The sequence below is a fragment of the Aulonocara stuartgranti genome, assembly GCF_965226115.1.
Source record: "Aulonocara stuartgranti genome assembly, chromosome: 7".
Taxonomy (NCBI): domain Eukaryota; kingdom Metazoa; phylum Chordata; class Actinopteri; order Cichliformes; family Cichlidae; genus Aulonocara; species Aulonocara stuartgranti.
Window position 1 is genome coordinate 50,708,283 of NC_138945.1, and position 20,843 is coordinate 50,729,125.

The 20,843-nt window shown below is 40.4% G+C and overlaps 1 protein-coding gene and 3 long non-coding RNA genes across 5 annotated transcripts in view; 3 read left to right on the top strand and 1 right to left on the bottom strand.

The window, feature by feature from the left end:
* Positions 1-11,364, top strand: part of LOC309711932 — a 27,504-nt gene extending 16,140 nt beyond the window's left edge. The window contains exons 3-4 of one of the 2 annotated variants that reach the window (XR_014278136.1): positions 3,001-10,616; positions 10,707-11,364. This is a non-coding gene — a long non-coding RNA (uncharacterized lncRNA). The remainder of the gene's footprint in view (positions 1-3,000; positions 10,617-10,706) is intronic. The other variant, XR_014278137.1, reaches the window with a different exon arrangement.
* Positions 1-11,585, top strand: part of LOC309711934 — a 185,005-nt gene extending 173,420 nt beyond the window's left edge. The window contains exon 2 of the long non-coding RNA XR_014278139.1: positions 11,434-11,585. This is a non-coding gene — a long non-coding RNA (uncharacterized lncRNA). The remainder of the gene's footprint in view (positions 1-11,433) is intronic.
* On the bottom strand, positions 10,498-15,061 carry LOC309711933. The gene is made up of 3 exons (XR_014278138.1): positions 14,499-15,061; positions 13,788-13,993; positions 10,498-10,527 (listed from the first exon to the last, which is right to left on the bottom strand). It is a non-coding gene; the product is annotated as an uncharacterized lncRNA (long non-coding RNA).
* A 269-nt stretch (positions 15,062-15,330) lies between these two features.
* Positions 15,331-20,843, top strand: part of pparab (peroxisome proliferator-activated receptor alpha b) — a 34,368-nt gene continuing 28,855 nt past the window's right edge. The window contains exon 1 of the mRNA XM_082542473.1: positions 15,331-15,689. The gene's annotated coding sequence lies outside the window, so the exon portion shown is untranslated. The remainder of the gene's footprint in view (positions 15,690-20,843) is intronic.

A 20,843-nucleotide genomic window follows, 5' to 3' on the forward strand; every position in this document is an offset into this window, starting at 1 on the left:
CGGGGAGGTCAGCCTGTCTGACTTTGAGCAGAATCCCCCTGTGGCTTGCCCCAGCCATTCCCCCTGGCATGTGTAACAGGACCTGCCCAAGCAGCCTCTCCTCTTCCCCCAGCTCCTGTCCTCCTCCTACTGCTGCCTGCCCCTTGGCCCTGGTATAAATAGATGGGTCATGACTGCTGTGCTATCTGTATCGAGGGTGGTGGGGGGTGAATAGTCCACCCTGTCTATCTACAAGATTCCTCGTGTCTGCACCACTTCTGCTGCAGCAGGACATAAAAAGAAAAACAGGTATTTCTGACCACATCATTTGTGACTAGAGACTGTACACTAATGTCACCATGTTGAGTGTGTATGGGTGTACTTGCAAAGTTGAACTATAGTGTAGTGTGTGAGTGATCTTTTTACCCTGAATACAATGTTTTTTATAGATATTATTGTTTTTTCTTTTTTTCTTTTTTTTTACCCATCAGGATTTTTGTACACGAGGAAGACCCTCCAGTGGTGTAGTGGTTAACACATATGCTTGGGAAGTCAAAGGGAACTTGTTCAGTTCCAGCTGGAGACATACATCCCCTTAGGGCTTGTATCTAGCATCTAACTCTGACAAAGTATGCAGAGCCACCTGCTGTGGTGACCCCTTGTGGCAAGTAAGAAGCTTTTTGTTTTATTTTATTATTCTTGAAGGTTGGCCTGGTAGTTTTTGGTTATCAAACAAACGGTTAAATGAATGCTATAGAAAACCTGTGTCCACATTGACTTTCAGTACAGATGATGTAGTAATTGTCTGATTAGATATTAGCCAATAAGTAAGCATATGATTTCAAATTTACCGCTTGAAATTTCGTGCTACTTGCAGATCTCGTCGGTTTGACTAGGTCACTGGATATGCAACATAGTTGTACTTGTGCGTCGTAAACTTTATTACATCTTTGGCCAAAAGTCAACTATTTGCCTCTATACATAAGTATAGAAACAAAAAATGCAAATTGCATGACTTTAATGAACTTTGTAGATCCTTCTGAGTGCCAGAAATATCCCCTTGCAGTAAAAACTACATTGCTAGTGCTACTGCACTGTCACCTCTAGCTTTTATGGTGAAACATCAGAAGTCAGTCTTGACTGTGACCAAATAAAAGGCGAGAAGGTTTAAATATTGATTTTACTGTTGTAGTGGTTTGTATTATCATTTATTTATTTTAGGTAAATGAAGAGCATTTAATATATACTAACATTTCTTTCTGTAACCATCTTTTATGTCGGTGATACAATGTTGTTGAGGTTAATACTGCTGCCTCACAGCCAGAAGGTTCTGGTAATGAACGACAGTATATTCATGCTGGTATGTTCTATAAGTGCAGAATAGATGAGATACAGTAAAGCTTTGAGTGGTCAGTAAAACGACAAAACATGATGGAAATTTGTAATTTGCAGGAATGAATAATAAGAATCTGAGGTTGGATATTACATTAAAGTGGTCTTTAAAAAAAATCTACCCACTCGCTGACCTTAAACCACCAGAACCTCAAAGATCAGGTTGCAAGGTTATAGCTGAACTGATTGGCAATGTAGCACTTAGACTCAAGTGTGATTAAGTTAAAGTGAGTTTTTAAGCAGCGCCTAGCTTTGCTGTGAACACTGTGTGAAAATATGATTAGATAAATCAGCAAAATGTTTTACCTTACTTCCTTTTTCCAAGCTTATGTGCATGTGTTTCAAACTGTGACCTTCTGTATGAGATTTGGTTTCACGTGTGCATCCATATATGTGTTTTATGGGACATTGTGAGGCAAAGATGTGCAGAAAGCAGAACTTGAGCTGAGGGAAGTGTGAGGCTGAAGCAGTACTTTAGTTACAGAGCCAGCTTGTTGAGTTTGCACGACAACCAAAGAAGAGTTCCAGATTGTCCTCTATAACTGCGGTAAAAAAAAAACAAGTGTGCAACATGAGTATGGACCTGTGGGTGTGTGTATATATGCTTGCATTTCATGTTAGTTCTCTACAGTACATGTGCGTGGGTGTAAGCGTGAATATTTTCCTGTCACTGGAAGATAGCAACTGGCTCTGACTTCACTTGAAAATGATATTTTTCATTATTTATTGGTCGGGACCCCAGGGTCATATACTATATTAGATTAAAGTATGTTCAATCAGCAGATGTAGAGGACAATGTGTCTTGACCCTACATTATGAAGTCTGGGCCCCGCGCCACAGAGAGTTTTGCAGGACTGCAAAATAAAATGAGGTATATGCTTTAGCATACGGTTTTCTCTATGATTTAGGTCCTAAAATCATTGCAAGTTGAGCTCCGCAGTGGAGTTTGTTCTAAGTTCAGGCCTTCTGCAAAGCAGTGTTATTCTAGAGCATCTAAATATATGAATTTAAGTGTTGTCCATCATAAGTAAATTAAGTCCTTGTAAATTATGCAAGCTCCGTTTGTCATTACTAAATGTGTGTGCAAATGTATATGTGTGCTAACTGTAGGTTGCCATATTTCTTCTCTCAGGTTGTTTCTGTCTGCAAAGTATCTGTTTAGTCCTTTTGTGTCTGTTATACTGTACAGGTGTGTGCCTGCGCATATTTACAACCCACAGCTCTATGGTGTAAGTAAGGTGGTGTTGAATAATGCAGGGAACCTCAGACTCACCACTGAGCAGACGCAATGGGGCCTCTCAGCTCAAGACATACTGCTTTGTATTGTGCTGTGCTGTACACTTCTGTCTTCCCAGTACATTAGATTATATACAGTAATCAGCCGACTGTATGGCACGAAACACGCACAATGGTGTGGTTTTATCAAAGAACACATGAGCATGAACCGCACTGTAAATAAATATAACCCCCATATACAAACTGCAAGCAAAGCCAGACACGTCTTCACCCAAAGGTCCAAAACGCAGCGTTTGAACTGGCTGCAGTGTTTGCAATTGATCTCACATATGTCAAATCTAAAAGTCATCATGCAGGAGTATTTTTCTGTTTCCCCTTTTGTCTTTGTTGCAGAAGTAACAGATTTTCCCTCTTGGGTTTTTCCACATGGAGACTACCTGACATGCTGCTGAAACCATGATGGAGGGAGGAGGTTATAGGCCAGTGGGCCCTTCCAGCCCCTTTTCTCGATGCATGTTATATAGCAGGTGAGAAACATTAACGGAGGCAGCAGCAGCTGCAGACCTCTGCTCCACACATGTGGGCCAGGATATGAGCTAGCTTGAGCTCTCCCACTCTCAACTTTAGTGAGCAAGGTTATCGCTCAGAACCACAGGAAACAGTGCTGCCAAACTGGAAACAGCATAGCTCTGTTTAATATACGTTACTTTGAACACTGATCTTAATAGTATATAGGTTTGCCAGAACTTGATCTAAAATGATATTTGCTTATTTGTCATGTGACTGGCCACACCCACCCTAGCTTCTAAAAGCTATGTGATATTTGTGAATATAATAATGTTTCTAAGTGTTTTTGAGGTTAGCGTGTTTGCTATACAATGTTCATTATGAATATACCATTTAAGTTATTTACTGGTTGCATTTGAATATGGAAATGTCTTGGCTGCGCAATTTGCTTGAGACATGTGTGCCTTGTTGGGTCATCTGAATTACCCCCCTCAGCCCGGGCCATGAACCCGGAGACCCAGTTGTCACATTGTGTTTTGAGCGCACAGACTCTGGCCGTGGTGGTGAGGTGTCCCAGAGGAGAGTGGCATGTTTCTGTGAATCATAACCGCTGTTCTGTGTTCAGTGAGCCTTGTCAAAGCGGATTACCTGCATGAACGGGGACCTGAAAGGACTTTGTTTTTAAAGACTGTCCTTTGGGGTGAGGTAGTAGGTTGTATAGTTTTAGGGTCGTACCCTTCCTGTCAGATAACTATACAACTTACTGTCTTTCCTGAAGTGGCTGTAATGTCGTCAGATGCCTTTGGTGGAGTGCACGGATCCAGATCGACGCACTGCTTGCTAACGGCTCAGTAGCCCGAGTTTGATAGCAGAAAGTTATTAAGGACTGTAGCCGCTTTGTGGAAGTCGTTGATTGCCAATAAAGTACAACTGTGTTTTCATTGTAAGCGTTCATTCTTTTTGTGTAAAACACAACAACAGCAAAAATGTCCTCTTCATATCTCAGCAGACACTTTGCGCTGCATAATCGTTTCCAAAGGTTCCTCCTGTTTAGCCGCCAGTCTCTTTGTTCATTTTCTTTGCACTTGTAAAAATCTAAAAGAAATCATCACAATTTGGGGGGTTTTAGTAATTAAAACTCGACAAAAATCTCAGTGTTTGCTTTTCATGTAGGTATGGTTTTTGTCAAATTCTGTATATTCATTTACAGATTGTATATGTCATCATAACGCTTTTATCATTACCAAAGATTTTACCCAGCCTGTAGGGCCTTTACTGATGTTCGTACGGGGTGAGGTAGTAGGTTGTGTGGTTTCAGGGTAGTGATTTTGCCCAATCAGGAGATAACTATACAACCTACTGCCTTCCCTGAAGGGCAGCAATACTTCACCATTCACACACATCAGGAGGCATTTTGTTCATATCATTAAAAAAAACTCCATATTGACAAACTAAACCACATGAATCACCTGAGTCTAAGAAATTTTATACAAAGATGTCAAATCAGACGATAGCAGCGGAAGGAACCAGCAGGTAAAGTCTGTGCAGTAAGGAAAATGTCTTTGACTCAGATTTTTATTTTATTTTTTTGCTTCAAAATTAATAATAAAAAATAAGGTGATTGATCATTGCTCCTTGGTGTTCTCTTCTTTGGTTTATTCTCTCATCGGATGTTTCAAACTTTTGAAGCTCCTTTGGTTTTCAAACTATCTTCCTGAGGTAAACTTTACATACAGTTTACATACAGTGCTGGTCTCTTATGAGAAAAGGCAGAACTTAAACAGCACTATGCAAAATCGTGGAACGCCATTGGTCTGTTCTGACCTCTTTATCTTTCGAGAAATATTGGAAACACAAGTGGCATCCTGGGATCAGCCGGGGACCTCGGTGTGTTCTAAAACTCCAGAGCACAAGATATGGAAAGAAGAACCTTGGCACTACAGGGGGCTGAAGCATATGGTAGTAGATGGTGTTCTCTTTCTGGCCAGCAGCACATATAAATACACAGACACACACACACAGATGGATAACAAGGTGAGTGCCAGCCGCTATCCCAACGTGGACATCAGACATAGCTCACTGTCTGAGACTGCAGCCCGGTATCTCATATCAAGGTCAGGCTTGAGGTTGTCACTCACAGCGAGAGTTCTTGCACACCCTTGGATTTTTTTAGCCAGTTGTCACATAACAAGTGACAGCTTTGCGCAAGAAGCAACTATTTCTCATTTTTGACATAATCCAGTCCCTACAGGCACTAAAACTCCAGCGTGTTGCACTGCCACCTGTATATCATTTCCTATGTCAGAGTTTCACACATATCAGACGTTAGCAGCCATGCTGAGCTTCTTGTGCAGCCACCAGATGTCTCTGACACAAAGAGGGGAATGGCTTGACAGCACATCACTGGAGTAACACTGCTCAGAGCTGTAACATTGTAGCGTGGGAAGAAGTCTACCACAGCACTGCATTCTGTGTGTCTAGACCAGTGTTGGGTGTATTTGTATGTGGGCTGCACCCACTGGGTAGCTGTACCCCTGCCAGCCAACAGGCTGAATTGATTTGGTCCTCGGCCATGGTGATGGAGCAAAAGGGAGCTGAATACTAAGCCTGCTGAGACAATGACTCTGTGTGCATCCTGTCTCTTGGGTTGCATCTCTAAAGGCCATGCACCATCCTTCATCTCCTCCTGCTTTGCCACTTCACCCAAAACACTACAAAAAGCTCTGACATCCGCTTTGGGATACCCCCCACCCCCACCCATGTCAATGCAATAAGGAACTAATGAAATGCTTGCAAGGCTCAGGCTGACACATATGAGTCAGAATTCAATAATATACTGTTGCTTTTTCCAAAGTTGCCAGGAATTTGAAAAGAAGAATACTTGCAGCAGCGCTTTTATAAGAGCTTGCATGATGTCATTCCTGTATAAATGGAATGGTGTTATTGATTGAGTGTAAGTGGATAGGATTGAAAGCTCTGTGTGGGCAGGTCCTGCAAATAAACCACTGAGCAGTTTACATTTGCTGAAATGAAGCAAAGCTAAGCGTGGTTTCAAAATAGCTTCTGCCACCACATTAAATATGCGATGATAAAATGAGTTTGAAGTATAGAACCAAGGAAATGAAATTATTTTGTTTGCGTATTTATATTTTCTGCACACAGAGTCATTTCTAATTAATCACATTTAACACTGATCCCTCCAGTCACTAGACCTCTCTCACTCTTTAAAGACATGGCAAAGGCGCCACCTAGTGGACGCTCTACACTTTTCTTTGTGCCATATTTGCTGAATATTTTATTTCTATATGAACCATTTTGGCCACATTGAATTATTTGACCGTTTGCAAATTCATATTCTTTCCATATATTGATGAGTGAATCGAGTAATTATTGCAGTAACACCAGTTAGGCCTCCAATAAGTTGACCACAAAGGGGTGATTGTGACTGGATGACTGGATGCAGGCAGCCTGGGAAAGCGGCTGTTGAGTTCTCGTGAGTGGGCAGACAACAGTGATGCACCTACATCATAAATACAAGAAATGAATGCTGCGGGCGTCAGTGTTCTGTCAGTGTGAATGTTTGTGCTAAGGAAAACAAAGACAGACATTGTTGTTGCTGATAGTGGAGATTACTTTTTGGGCAGTTTAGCCTGATGTGATCTTTGGCACCATAGTACAAAACTGGTTGATTAAAATAAAATGTGTTTTCTACAAAGTATTTGTTAAAGTCTGCAGTTTTTCTAGAAGATGCTTAAAAAACATGTCATGTCCTTGCAAGTTCTTCAGCTGCTGTTTCTTACCAGCAGGTGGCAGTAGAGGTCGTGTAAAACTACCATAAGGACTCGAAAAAACATCCCCAGCCTGCTGTCGAAAGTCCCATCCAGGGCCTAAAACTTAACTTGTGTAACTGTTGATATCGAGGCCAACAATTCTAGCATCAACTAGCACGTTTTCTTTCAGTCGTTTTACCTCCAACATTGGGTCACATGTCATAGAATCATACTGTCATACTGTTAACACACCAACACAATGTAGTTGTAATTACGGACTCATTTTTGATCATGTTCTTCCTGATTTCCAGTTGGGGAAGAAAACACAGTATTAAGCAGACAAATCCATGATGTTCACTGTGGAGCGCTGAGTCTTCGAAAGAGCTGTAATTCTAAGGATGGGTTCTCTTTCGTAACCACAAAGTACTTCATCACACAGTTGCTTGTTCAGAGTTTGTTTTATTACAGCTAGGTTCACTTCACGGACAGACATGTTGTAAGCAGCTGTCATTAAATTATCTAGATGTGGAAAGTCTCCCCTTAATTAGGAAACCAGCTGTGATCCAGACAGAGAGTCTTGACCGGAGCCCATTACTGTGGACTCTGTCTGCTCTACTGAGCTGTGTTGCAACGAGCCGTATCTTCTCGGTCTAATGTTTCTCAATGTCCTCCTCACACAGTGAAGTCGCCAGCAGTTGTGGAGAAGCCTGGTAAACTGGAGCTGGTATCAATGTGGATGTCCATAGGAGCAAAAAGTCATTCCCATGTAATAACTTGACTTTTTTTTCTTAAAAGCTTAAAAGTTTCTTAAAAGCTTCTCGTGATTAAAGATTAAAATATACTTACCATATTTGGCTTTTCTGAAGCCTTAACTGTTCCCAGAAGTGAGTAACCTGGGAATAACTGGACTAACAATGCACAGTGCTCTTAATAATTTGGGCTGTTAGGTAAGGTAAGCCAAGCCTGAGTCACTAAAACGGCACCACAGTTATACTGATACACAGGAGACTGAGAGTGGAGGGTATGATTTAGCTGTGGGTGCTAAAAAAAAAAGAAAAAAGATATATCAAGGGTCGTGGAAGACGGCAATGGGGTGACAAGAATAAGACACAGACGCACACATAGGTAAAACAAACGTTATAGTGTTTACAGGTGTAGCAGTTCATGGGATAGGTTAGGTCAAGGCTGACACACCCACTGAAACTATGTCATAAATTAAATCGCTGTGTTAAACAAAAGATCCAACAAGATTTTGGTCAGTTATCAAAAAATGACTGATTAAAATGTTGAACATGCTCCAAGCAAACAGATAATGTAGTGAGTGAGCCTTCGGGTTATGTTGTTTTTTAGGCATTTATTATTGAGACCAAGCATGAACATATACAGTAGCTGTTGCTACAAATTAAGAACCAGTATAATACCATATTACACAACAGAAGCCATGAGCTGTTTTTTTAATGGATATGTTTGTTTGTGTTGTTTTCTGAGCACTGAGTAGTTTTGCGTTTGATAATTGCAATATTCTTTGGTATCTTCATGCAACTTCACTGGTTATAAAGAATTGAATAGGTTTACTGAAAACCTAGATGAAAACAGATTATGCACGAGCTTGTTCACACATATACACAAACATGCAAATGTGGCCTTGTTAGAGATCTGGTGTTTCAAACATAGGGCTCAGGGGTCAGAATCAGCCTGGTGAAGACCTTTTTTGTCATTTTTTTTTCTAATATTAACGTATTTTAGGGATTGAATGTGTAGTTAAACTCCTTTAAGCTGACAGAAAGGAGCACACTTAAGCTTAAAGTGGGCTCCTCGATATAAAATACATTAACAACCCTGTTATAGATTAGGACTGTAGAATAAATGCCTGATTACCATCAGCTAGCAACTTACAGTCTTAAAAATGAACGGGGTTAGATTATTTTGTTGAATAATATGAACACCAGCCATCACTGAACTTATGCTGTACATGCTGAGTGTGCATGGAGGTTGTGAAAGTCCACTGTAGTCCCAAGACACATGCAGAGCAGCCAGCGCCTGGTTCCAGACCTCGAGTCCAGAGAGTGACGCCCACGTTGCAAAGACGTGTAATGGCGAGCTGGGACAGGGAATGGGGGTGAAGAAACAGTAGAGCAGAGAGATGCAACTGACAGCCAGGGTCACACACTCAGCATCTGGCATGAGCTGGGAAAACAGAGCAGCTACAGTAATGGGCAGTTTATTGCAACAGTTTAGCTGGAAATCCTGATTACTTGGCCTGAGGTCAGTGTGAAAGACTAGGATTTCTCCAGCTGCTTTTCTCGTCCTAAAATGTGCACAATTAGCACAACCTTGAAAAGCTAAATATCCCACAAAAAAGATACAATGCTGCCAAGCCATCTGGAAATGCAAAGATATTGTCCTTTTTCTCACAAATAGGGGGATCATGTAAGATTTCCACTCCTGTCATTTTCATGCGGGACTGGGAAACATTTAGTTTCTCCAAGCTGAAAGTTTCCCTGTGCTCAACTATGAGTTTAATGTAAGAGCATACAAGCATGAGTTTCTTACTTGACTATTTTTATCATGATCCAGAATGCAATTTTAATAACTGTGATGAGGAAAGTTGAAGTCCAAGCACATATACACTGCTCAAAAAAACTTAAAGAAAACAGATCTGGACCAGGGCATCATTGAGGTCTTGGACATTCTGAGGTGCAACCTGGTGGTGTCAGATGGAGCCAAACACAATGTCCCAGATATCTTCTGTTGGATTTAGGTAAGGCGAGCGTGGAGACCAGTCAATAGTATCAATTCCTACATCCTCCAGTAACTGACACGCACACAAACGCTACCAAAAACAACACTTCTTTGGTGGTAGTAATAATCACTAATGTCAGTACCATGTAAATTCAAACCATCTTCTTCAGCTAGGCTAACAGCTAGTCCTAGCTAGGCTAAATTTAGCTTTACTTAAAGTACATAAACACAACTGGAACAAAATTCTTTACTATTTATATCTGTCTGTAATTGGAAATAATTTAATTATTATCATATTAACTATTATGAACTAATGTATTGTTATACAGCCTACATAGAGTTGTTGTTTGGTACTTTTACAGACAATTAGTTATTCATCAAAAATGTTAGGTAAAGTTACAGATTTTACAGTTCTGGTCCGTATTTCTTAGAGCCCCTCACATAACTCACATGACAGAAACCAGGAAACACCTCGTTATTCTTCGTCAATAAAGACACACACAAAGACAATTCGATTAAATTACCAGTTTCCACTGAGTGAGCCCAGATGCAGGAGAGAAAAGTGGAAGACAACAACATGTTGCATACACTAAAAGTAAGTTTGACTGAAAAATATTATTCAGAAGAAGTTTAAGTCAGCAGGAGCGAGAATAACCAGGACTGACTGTACTTTCAGTTTTCAGCTTCACTCAGAAACTCGATGGCTTCAAGATCAGATGAGGATCTTCACTGTCCGGTGTGTCAGAGCATCTTCACAGATCCTGTTCTTCTGTCACGTAGCCAGAGATTCTGTAGAGGCTGTCTGAAGAGCTGGTGGAGAGCAGACCCAACAAACAAGTGTCCAATTTGTATGAGAAGATCTTCGAGGGAAGATCCAGCTCGTAATCTGGCTTTAAAGAACCTGTGTGAGGACAGGGCAGTGAGGACAGGGCCCACTAGAGGACGTCGGGCCCTTGGGCCACTCTCATCAAGTCCGTTTTTGATTTTTTGGTCAGAGACATTCACGCACACAAAATTTTAGTGGCCTCCACCTGTAAAACCATTCCTGATTTGTGTATTGTCTCATTGTTCACCCTGTAGGGCATCTATTGTTAACTTCATGAACACCAAAGGAGCAGAAACTGATCAACAACCCTCTCAACTGACCAGATCAACACCCCATCGGTTCAACTAACTTCTTTCTTTTTTTTTCCTTCTTTTTTTTTTGAGAACTGTCAAATAAAAAAACTTTTTTTTCTCGCTCTCTCTCTCTTTCTTGTCGTCAGGATTTTTTTCAGGTTTTTTTCTGGTCTGTAATACTAATTTTCTACCGCACGAGGATAAAGTTCATCCATACCTTTTTAAAAAATTGAGCCTCCTCACTGTCATGTAAGGTGACCACATGTCCTTCTTTATGTGGGACTGCACAGCATTTGTAATCATTCCCCCACTTTCCCACATCTTGACACAATATCCCTATATTCTAAGTACTGTGCACTCACAGTAAACAAGCTGTCCTAACTTGACCATCTTAGGTACGTAGTAGTTTGTCATTCTATGGCAATGAGTTTGCATACATTTGTTTACTGGCAACATATTAGATTTTAAGGTGAAGGAGAGTAAGGTACTGTTCATTTTATTATTTGTAAGTAAAAGACATGACACCCCCGCTACTGTAGGTATTTGTTTGTCAGTTTGAGAATCAGATTAAAATCGACTCAGATGAAGTTTATTGTGATTAAGTGCTTACATTGGGCAAATCTAGCAGAGGTGGGACCAAGTCATTGTTTTGCAAGTCTCAAGTAAGTCTCAAGTCTTTATCCTCAAGTCTCAAGTCAAGTCTCAAGTAATGTCAGGCAAGTCAGAGTCGAGTCTCAAGTCACTGGTGTAAAAGTCCGAGTCAAGTCTCAAGTCTGAAACTTTGAATTTCAAGTCCTTTCGAGTCTTTAAAAAAAAAAAAAAAAAAAAAAGCATGTTGCAGTTATGCTAAATGTAAATATTAGACCATGTAATTTTAAAATCTGTGTTTTTCTCAACACATGACAAAATAGTGAACTTAGAAAATATACACAAATTGTAAAATTGCACCTCTTTAAAATGCAGCTCAATTAAACCTAGCTCCAAGAATAATTTTCACCGACAGTTCTGAGATAAGCTGCATGTTATTCTTGGATGCGGTTGTAGGACAGTCTTTAAAATCGCATGACAAAAATATCATACACATTAAAAAAAACTGTATCACCAACGTAGCCTGGACAACATTTGCTAGTTAGATGAAGTCAGCTATCTCATCGTAGCATATTTATATGCATATTTATAATTATACGGTTCTTGGAGTGAGTGCACACACTCATGAAGTTTAGTAACTTCAGGTCACTGCAACAAGCCCAGGTACAGTTTACCGACGGATGGGTGCAGGACCTTGAAATGCACCGTGTAGAACGAAAGACCATCGTACGTATCATAAGTTTACCAGTCTCACAAATCGTCGTCATAAATACACATTCCTTAACCGTTTATTAATATAACCTTTGAGCTCAACGGTAATTAATTAGTAGTGGAAATAATTTCTGGTAGCATCACAGAAATGTAGCAGTGACAATAATACTGTATGCTGTAATCGTACTGGGCAATTAGTGATACAAAAAAACCTGTTTTATCCTGTGAATAAAAGTATATGTTTTTGTCAATGTACCATAATAACAGAAGCGAAACGCAATATTGTGTCAGGACAATTCACTATTTATGCACAATAAACAAAGGAGCATAGCGCGACAATTTCTGTTCAGCGCCAGACTTGCTTGTAACCTATATCACCAATTATGTTATGAAAATGACGTATTAACTACTAAAAAACACTGACCTTCGTGTAAATGCTTGGAGCAGACTAACCTGTGAGCTGGAGGGTTCTGGGACGTTATATTTGGTCTTTGAATGGCTGCAATCCAGGACACCCGTCGCCTCTTTGTTACTTCGGAAACATGGCTCGAACAATTTCTCTTCAACGACGTAATCCGATAACAACCGATCTCTTTACCCGTCGGCTTCCAGTGGCTGTCATGCGACCGGCTATTGCAGTTAATAATACAACAGCTTCTTGACATTTTTGTGTTTCTTTTTATCGCTGTTTAACTGATTTTAATTGAAAGCCTAGTACCGCTTGCCACGAGTTCCCAGAATCCTTTGCGGTTCTACCCGTGAATGACGTCACATTTTCAATCTCTATATAATATGCATGTTAAATTTTATATTTGGGGTAAAATATCAAGTCTTTTCAAGTAAACCGGTTCAAGTCCAATTCAAGTCCCAAGTCATTGGTGTAAAAGTCCAAGTCAAGTCACAAGTCTTAGAACATTTTTTCAAGTCAAGTCTAAAGTCATAAAATTAATGACTCGAGTCTGACTCGAGTCCAAGTCATGTGACTCGAGTCCACACCTCTGAAATCTAGGTCACATAGCTCTGAGCAGCCTTGGCTGAATGCTCATATTTTACCATTTACTGAATTTCAACCAACATGAAACTGATATTTTTTAGGATAAATTTAGAAGTCATGTTGCATTTTTGTTTCATGGTTGTGATTGGGCTTTTCTCTATATTCTTGCATCTGTGTTTTTTATGCATCACTACAATTTTCATATTGACCATTATCACTCGCTTTTTACTGAGTGCTTTGCAGCGAGGTGTACGATTCAAGGGGGCATCCCAGCTTCGCCGAACTGAATTAAACACTGAACTGAAGGCCAAGGTGGAAATGACCACATGGGCGGTGGGGCAGGGGGGGGTGAGGACAGTACCGGGGGGGGGGGCAAATTTTGGTGGGGACGGATGATTCAACCACCGAACTCTGCCCTGTTTCTTATTTTTTTCCTTTTTGTCTTTGCTTCTTGATTAAAAGAAAGGAGAAATATACTTGTCTACATATGCTATTCTACGTGCTTTTTTAAAATTACAATTCATAGTTTTATATGTGAATTATATAATGTTAAATTACTATTAAACAAATGACTGACTAAGTATTTTAGACTTTAGTTTACTTCAGCCATATTCCATATAAAAAGTGAGACATGTCAATTCAGATTCTTTGTCATATATTCACTAATGAATCAATTACATCAGCAGCCTAACAATTGTCATGATAATAAATACTAGTTAATTTATAGCACCAAATCATCAGTCAGTCACCTGTGACCTCGCCTCTTCACCTCTGTCCGAGCTGCAACATGGCAGAGCTGCCTCTGTCACCTGATAAATAACAGTGAGTCATTCCAAATACATGCAGTCACACATGATCTTCAAATACAGTCATGAACCACTAGGTCATCATCCAATTTCACCTGTGATCTTGCATCACCATTACTCTCTGAGCTTTGTGTTGGTTCTTCTGTCACCTGACAAATAGGACATACATGACAATAAGAATAAAATGTGGAGCTGCTTCAGTGTTTCTGTCAATTTGTGCAGATCTTGACTCATCAGTAATGTTTGCAGGGTGAGTGCATTTTTAAAACAATTTGTGCAAACTGCACTACAAGGTGGAATATTTGCAAAATCATGACTATTCATGACTATGACCTATGAATATGTCAGTGCCATTAGGATGAAATTTCTGTGTCACCACCATTTAACATTAGACATATAATTCTAACAGCCTCTGTAAACTAATATCCTGGCTGCTCGAGGCTGCCGTTTTCTCTGACAGTTTCAATCAAAATTAGAAATGCTACTCTGAGACTGAGAGAACTAATACTGCTGCCTGTTGTGCAGTTAGTTTCCAAAACACGTTATTCGTGGTTACATACAATTTTAGACTGATGTGGGCCAAAGCCTAGCATAGCCTGTAACGTTATTATGACGGACACATTTTATGAGTGAACTTGATTTTAAGTGACTTACAGGTTTCTTTGAAAAATACTTTCTTATATCCAGGTTCTTCCTTTTTGCTGCAATCCTCCTCTCCTCCTTGAAGGTCCTCGCAGCGCAGGCTTGCCGCTGCTAAAACTAAACAGGCACAGCCAATCACATTGGCCATATTTGTCACATGACGTAGGACTCCAGTGGAGAACGTAATTTCTGCACCGCTGGGTGAATGAGACGTTGACAGATCGTTTTTTTCTTACTATCGGGTTTGTTTTTCTTTACTCGAAGAGGTCAAATTATTGGTGGGGACAATTCAATAATCGCTGGATATTGATGGGGACATGTCCCTTCTGTCCATGCCAAATCTACGCCCTTGAGTTCAACACAACTGTATTATCATTGTTATCGTTATTATTGTGTTATTTGATTTGATTTATTTGTTTTTACCACTGTTTATCTGTAAATTCCTCCCTTTGCAACGTGTCGCTGTTTGCAGTTGCTACAATTTTTCTTGACAGAACTTTCCAGAAATGTAATTATTATTTAATATTATTTAATAAAAATAAAAAATAAAAAAAAACTCAAAGACTAACAGTGTATATTCAATAATCCCCATTTAAAATAGCCAGGTTAACTTTAAAAATGTATATATTTTTATATTTATTTATTATTTATTCTTATTAATTAATTTATTTGTGTGTACTTTTTTATAATCCTTTGCTGCTTAGGTTATTTGATAACATTCGCCAACAACGCATTTTTGTGCACTTGAACACAATAAAGGAATAAAGGAATCCAGTGAAGGAGAAGAAGTTTCTCTGTGAGCTGCAGTGCGCAGGGTCACTTTTAGAAGGAGAGGCTTTTCCGGTCGGTCTCGCTCTCCCTCTGTCCAGGCTCAGGGGGCGTCCTTCTCAGGGGAAACTGTTGCGCTGTTTCCATTCGCTGAAACCATAGGTGTGTCGGGGTGTGCGCTTTCTCTCTGCCAGCTGTCAGTCATGAGGTCACTTCCTGCGGGCGTGAGCACCATGGCTCTGCTTTGTATGGACGTGCTGGGGGATTTTTGACAGCGGCAGGACTGCGAGGGGAGCCAGCGAGGACGCGGTCGGTGTCTGGGGGACGTTTTCGCTCCTTCATTGCTCCTTTTCTCGCTGTTGCATTGAACGCTTCCCAGCCCACCGAGATATTTCCGAAGATATGGCGCCGACGTTTTGCGCTATCTGCTGTCAGGTATATACATATATATGTATGTCTTCATGTGGCCTTTTATTTATAAGTCCTCTTTGCAGCAGCTGACATTGACTGTGAGGGAATGCTGTGTAGCGCAAACTGCAGACTAGTGCGTGTCTCCCACTTTGACACTCTGCCCAACTGTTATATGCACATTATTAGTTTGCAGTCACAGGGAGGTGGGGGGGTTACTAATTTCCTCCAGGATTATTGTTATTGTATGGAGGGGAAGAGGGGGAGGTAAGCTGTGGGTTTTTTTTAGCCTGCACGCCTGCGCAGGGAGAACAGCTCTTGCTCATCAATAGGCATCATCTCCCTGTGATGTAAGCTATTCATTTAGTTCAACACAACGGCCTGTTTATTGTCCTGTTTGCACGGCCCATTTCTAAGATAGCGGTTGAAGAAGCAGAGATTGCTCCGGCTGTCAGAGCAGTCCTTTATAAAGGCCTCTGGTCAGGTCTGGTCATCACTGCATGTGATGCAGTGATGGGAAGAGTAATGCCAAAGGGTTAATGCTGTGTTCAATACTCAGCACAATGAAAGGTAAACATCTGCATATAATGTAAATATTGTTTTCATAGACTCAATCAAGAGGTTTTGTTTCAGAGGTGGGATCACTGCTTGTGCAGTCAGGATCGTGTGCCATTTTATTACATACACAAAATAACTGTGACGGTCAGGTGTGACAAGGATCATGGTTGGATGAGTAACAGTGATCTTACGGAGGCCTCACTTGCAGACTTGATGTGCAGCCAAGAAATATTAGGGTTTTTTTTTTATTGCCCACTAGCGGCGTTTAGTACCTTTATAGCACAACGGTGGAGGGAATAAATGAGTGAAGCAGTGGTTAGTGTGTGGCTGCAGGTGCTGTGTAACTCCTAAAGTAACACTGAGTTAGAGTTTTTCTGCCTTTCTCCTTCTCATTTATGTGTCTGAACATGGACAATGTATTAAAAATCAGAAGTTGGTCGCTGTTCTGCAAATTATTTGTTAGATGATCTGTTTTTTAGTGAAGGAAATGGACCAACTGGCACTTTTCATTTCTGAAAAACACTATTTTATGTTGATTGAAATCCCAGCAGTTGTTAGATTGAAAAACGGACAGGCATCCACCCACTCGTGGTTGAGTGGCATGTGTCAGTTCTACACATGAGCCACTTTTGACCAGCGGATACCGCCGCTGCCCGCCCATGATAAAATCGGCCTGTTAGCATGTGATTTATTGTTAGTGGCATAAATTCTGTAGCGTAAAAAAACTCATAAATTTCATATCACTGTTGTTAACATGGCTACGGTTAGTCAAGCCATCACAGTCCAATAGAAATACCAACAGATACACAGTTTAGGAGGAAGGGATGCTCACTGTAGAATCAGCATATATTACTGCCATCCCACTTTTACTCCCGCTGTGGCATACCAGGTTTAGGACACTTTTAAAGCACCCCCATTCCTGTGGTGCACTAAGGATAAATGTCCTTGTCTGAGATTAATAATAATGTATGTTGTTGTTGTGTTGTGACTAATTACAGTTTTCTCTTTTGTAACCGTGGCAACAGTCCACTCTTCTATGCATTTTGGGGCCGCCTGAGACACCACACTGAATTGTGACTGATGCGCGATGCTTTAAGATTTGTTTATGATAGAAATACACATGGTTTAAAGAGAGAATCCAACCTCCGAATCTTTTGTAAGGGCTAGGAAAAAAAATCACATCTGAAATTTTGGATCTTTGCTGAGGATGAACCGAAGACAGATCCTCTGTTCTGAAATCCACTTGTAACTGCACTGTGAGACGTGAAGTTCTTTGCACACCAGACTTGTAGCTGTGTGCTAAATCTATGCATTGATGTGCCATTTACCTCAGGGACAAAGGTCGTATCATTCTGGTGTGTATCGCTAAAATTCCATTTGTATCTCGGGTACTGCCTATGGGCGGGAGCTAATTGATTGACTAAAAGTGTTTCAAAAGATCATATCAAATACTGCTAGCCAAACCTTGATCAAATAATAAAAGCAAATCCCTTTGCTAAAAGTACAAAATATAAGTGAGTGAGTACCGTGTATCAGGGATGTATTATGTGTTTTTCCCCTTTAATTTTGTGTCCACTTGACAAACACTAACATGTAATTTTTTGTGGCTTTGATCTGGTATGGTGCTAGTGATCTATTTTCACTGCTGTAACAATAATGGACCAAAAATAGAAGGCATAACCTCAGTTTTTATGGTGATAAAAAAGACATTAAACAGCATAAAAGTTTATGAAGTCTCCTGCTCAGACTTCTTTATGTCAGTCTTGGAGAACTTGTGCGTCAGTTGTTTTTTCCATCGTTACTTTTTGTCTGGCTGAGCTGTTGCACCCTGTTTGTCTCAGGCAACCTGAGACCTGCAATCTGCTTCTGCCTGGCTGCATTCACAGCTTGTAGAGACAGAGAAAACAATAGAGGGAGATTCAACGTTTTCTCCTCAAACAGGACTTTCAGGTTCAGAAGTTTATCATTTGTATCTCTTTGTGGACATAAAAGAGACATGTCGAAACGCCACATAGCTCCTTTGGCCTGTTTTTCAAGTTCCTGCACCATCAAAAATAAATACAAAAGTAAATATAGTGTGCATTTATGAAGTGCAGGGAATCACTGCACTTTGGCTGGTTCTAATCACTTATATGGTCTGTTTGTTTGGCATCTTTCGTCCTCTCGTAGTCAGGGTTGACCTTCCTCTGAGCCAGGTCTGTTCCCCTTGAGCCTTCTTTATTGTAAAGCCTTTCTGGGTTGAATAGGATTGGGGCCCTCCTGCCAGATTTACAGTAAGGAGCTCTGGACAGGAGATCGTCCTTGCTAATAGTCAAGAAAAGATGCCGTATGTAAGCTGAATTTGTGTGTTGACAGGACAAGAGGATTTGACTGATTCCCTGAACAATATCTTTGTTTGTTTCCAGTCTTCCTATGTTAGTGTCACATTTGCACACGTCTGTATTCTTATAGACAGACAGATTGCTGGAAGGTGTTCTCTTTCTTGCCAACTATCTTGTCTCATTTTGACAAGTTCCACTCCCACTGCAACTGCCTCAGTAGGAGGCACAAGATATGCAGAAATCCTTATCAATCATCTGTCACTGACCATATCTACTCTCCCATTGGAATTGCGTTGCTAACAACAAAATGTTTTTTTACTTTTTTGGTTGAACTACTTTTGCTTGTTTTGGTATGACAGAGGTGTTTGACACATTTATGGGACCTCGCAGAGCTTTTTAACATGACAGATGACCAAAGGTAAATGCAGTGCAGAGTGGTTTTAGATGAAGGTTGCTGCTTGCTACTACTGCTACCAAAGAAACAACTTATCCACAAATATGTCAGCTGTGTAGCAGATCAAAATGAACTCTTTGTCCTCGCGCTGCGCACATCTTCTTTAGGATTTGCTAATTACAGCTCCTGCTTAAGGGTTGCCCATAAGAAAAGCTGAAAGAGCTTTATGTTTTTTGTTGGACTACAGTAGCAAATCAGTGTTGATCTGTCACTAGGACTGTGTTCTGCATGCCTCCCCACAAAACACGCAGGCTGGTTTGGCAGCCAGAAAGGGGAACTCAGGACTCCAGTGTCAAGCTGGAAAATGAAATGAGATACACAGCTGCCTGAGAAATACTCCCAGCTTCACCTTAGATTTGACGTGTACTCAAGTACTCATCACTGTATTGTTTTTTTAAGCAACCACTTTACTACCTTTATGTACTCCAATAGACATTTTTTTTGCCTGTGGAATTTTACAACTGTGGTAGCAGTATGTGGGTCTCAGGTTTATGTAATCCACAGGCTTAAGAGTTTCCATGCACAAAGATACCACTTCCACTTAGCTACAGGTGGTGTTATAGGTGCAGCAATGCACCAGCAAAGAAAGATGGCTGCCTGCTCGTAAATTTGACCTAAATAATGCAGGAATTCAGCTTTGCAAGAACCTTGAAGGACGTGCATTCACTGGGTTTGTTAAGACTTGGTGGAAAAACTGTAATAATCAACTTTTCTTTGTTTACCAGAAAACTCTTTGATTAAAGTCGACTAAAGCTGTTATGTTGACAAATGGTACCATTCAATCTCTAGACAAACTGCAACTAACTCTAAGAGGCTTTGAATATCAAATGTTCTACTGTACTGCTAATGGATGTAACTTATTGATCTGCCACCCTACAGATCAGGTCCTCTTTTATAGGCCAGGCAACGGATTATTCATTCAGGGATTCCTACTGATTCATGAAACATGCCATTGTCAGCCTAGAAGGAACCAGTCACACCACCAAAGAAACGTATAGTGATAGTACAAAGGTGAATAATTTTTATATTTATTAGCAGGTGAGAGCTGACCCAAAGCAGGCCACCAAAATATCATCAGCTGGATTCTGTTATTGTAGTAGGTTGGGGGCAGGGATTCTGGTTTATACTTTAATTTGTCATCCATCTCTACAATGAAAAACAAGCCTTCGGGTTGAACTTTAGTGACATACAGTTTAAAATTAGCATCAAAAAATTCTTGACCCCACCCCCCTTAAAAAAAACCCAGATTTATTCGATTGAGTTAAGCTTCATGTTTTTCTCCTGATTTCCCTCGATTACGCTGTTGGGGCGATCAGGGGAAAGCTATGACAGTAGACTATGCAGTCACTGTCATACACAAAAGTTTTACTGTTATTAGCTGGAGGTTTTTCAGACTCCTACATTCAAAGCAGAGCTCAGTCACTGTTATATTTTATGTGCAGTCTGTCAAATAATCTTAAGCACAGGTTTAAAGTTTAAAAATGTTTAAATGCAGGTTTTTTGTCTGTAGAAATACTTTGTGTGACAGTGTTGCTGAAGTGCACACACGTAGACACGTGCACTAATGGGAACCCTAAAACCACAGAACGCTCGGTGACGGGGGAGGGCTGTGCTTGCTGATGGTCTGTTATTAGTGGAGATCCCACTTTTGGTCATTTTTATTGCTGTTTAATTGAAAAAAAATCGCAGCTAAAAAGTTGTGCAGAATTGACATTTTTACCTTAAAATATTATGAGCCACTGTGCAAATGTTGACACTTTTGCTTGTCATGGGCATTAATAGATTGATCAGCTGTGATAGCATTGTACATCTCGGCCATCCAGCATAGTCACCGATCCACAATTACTT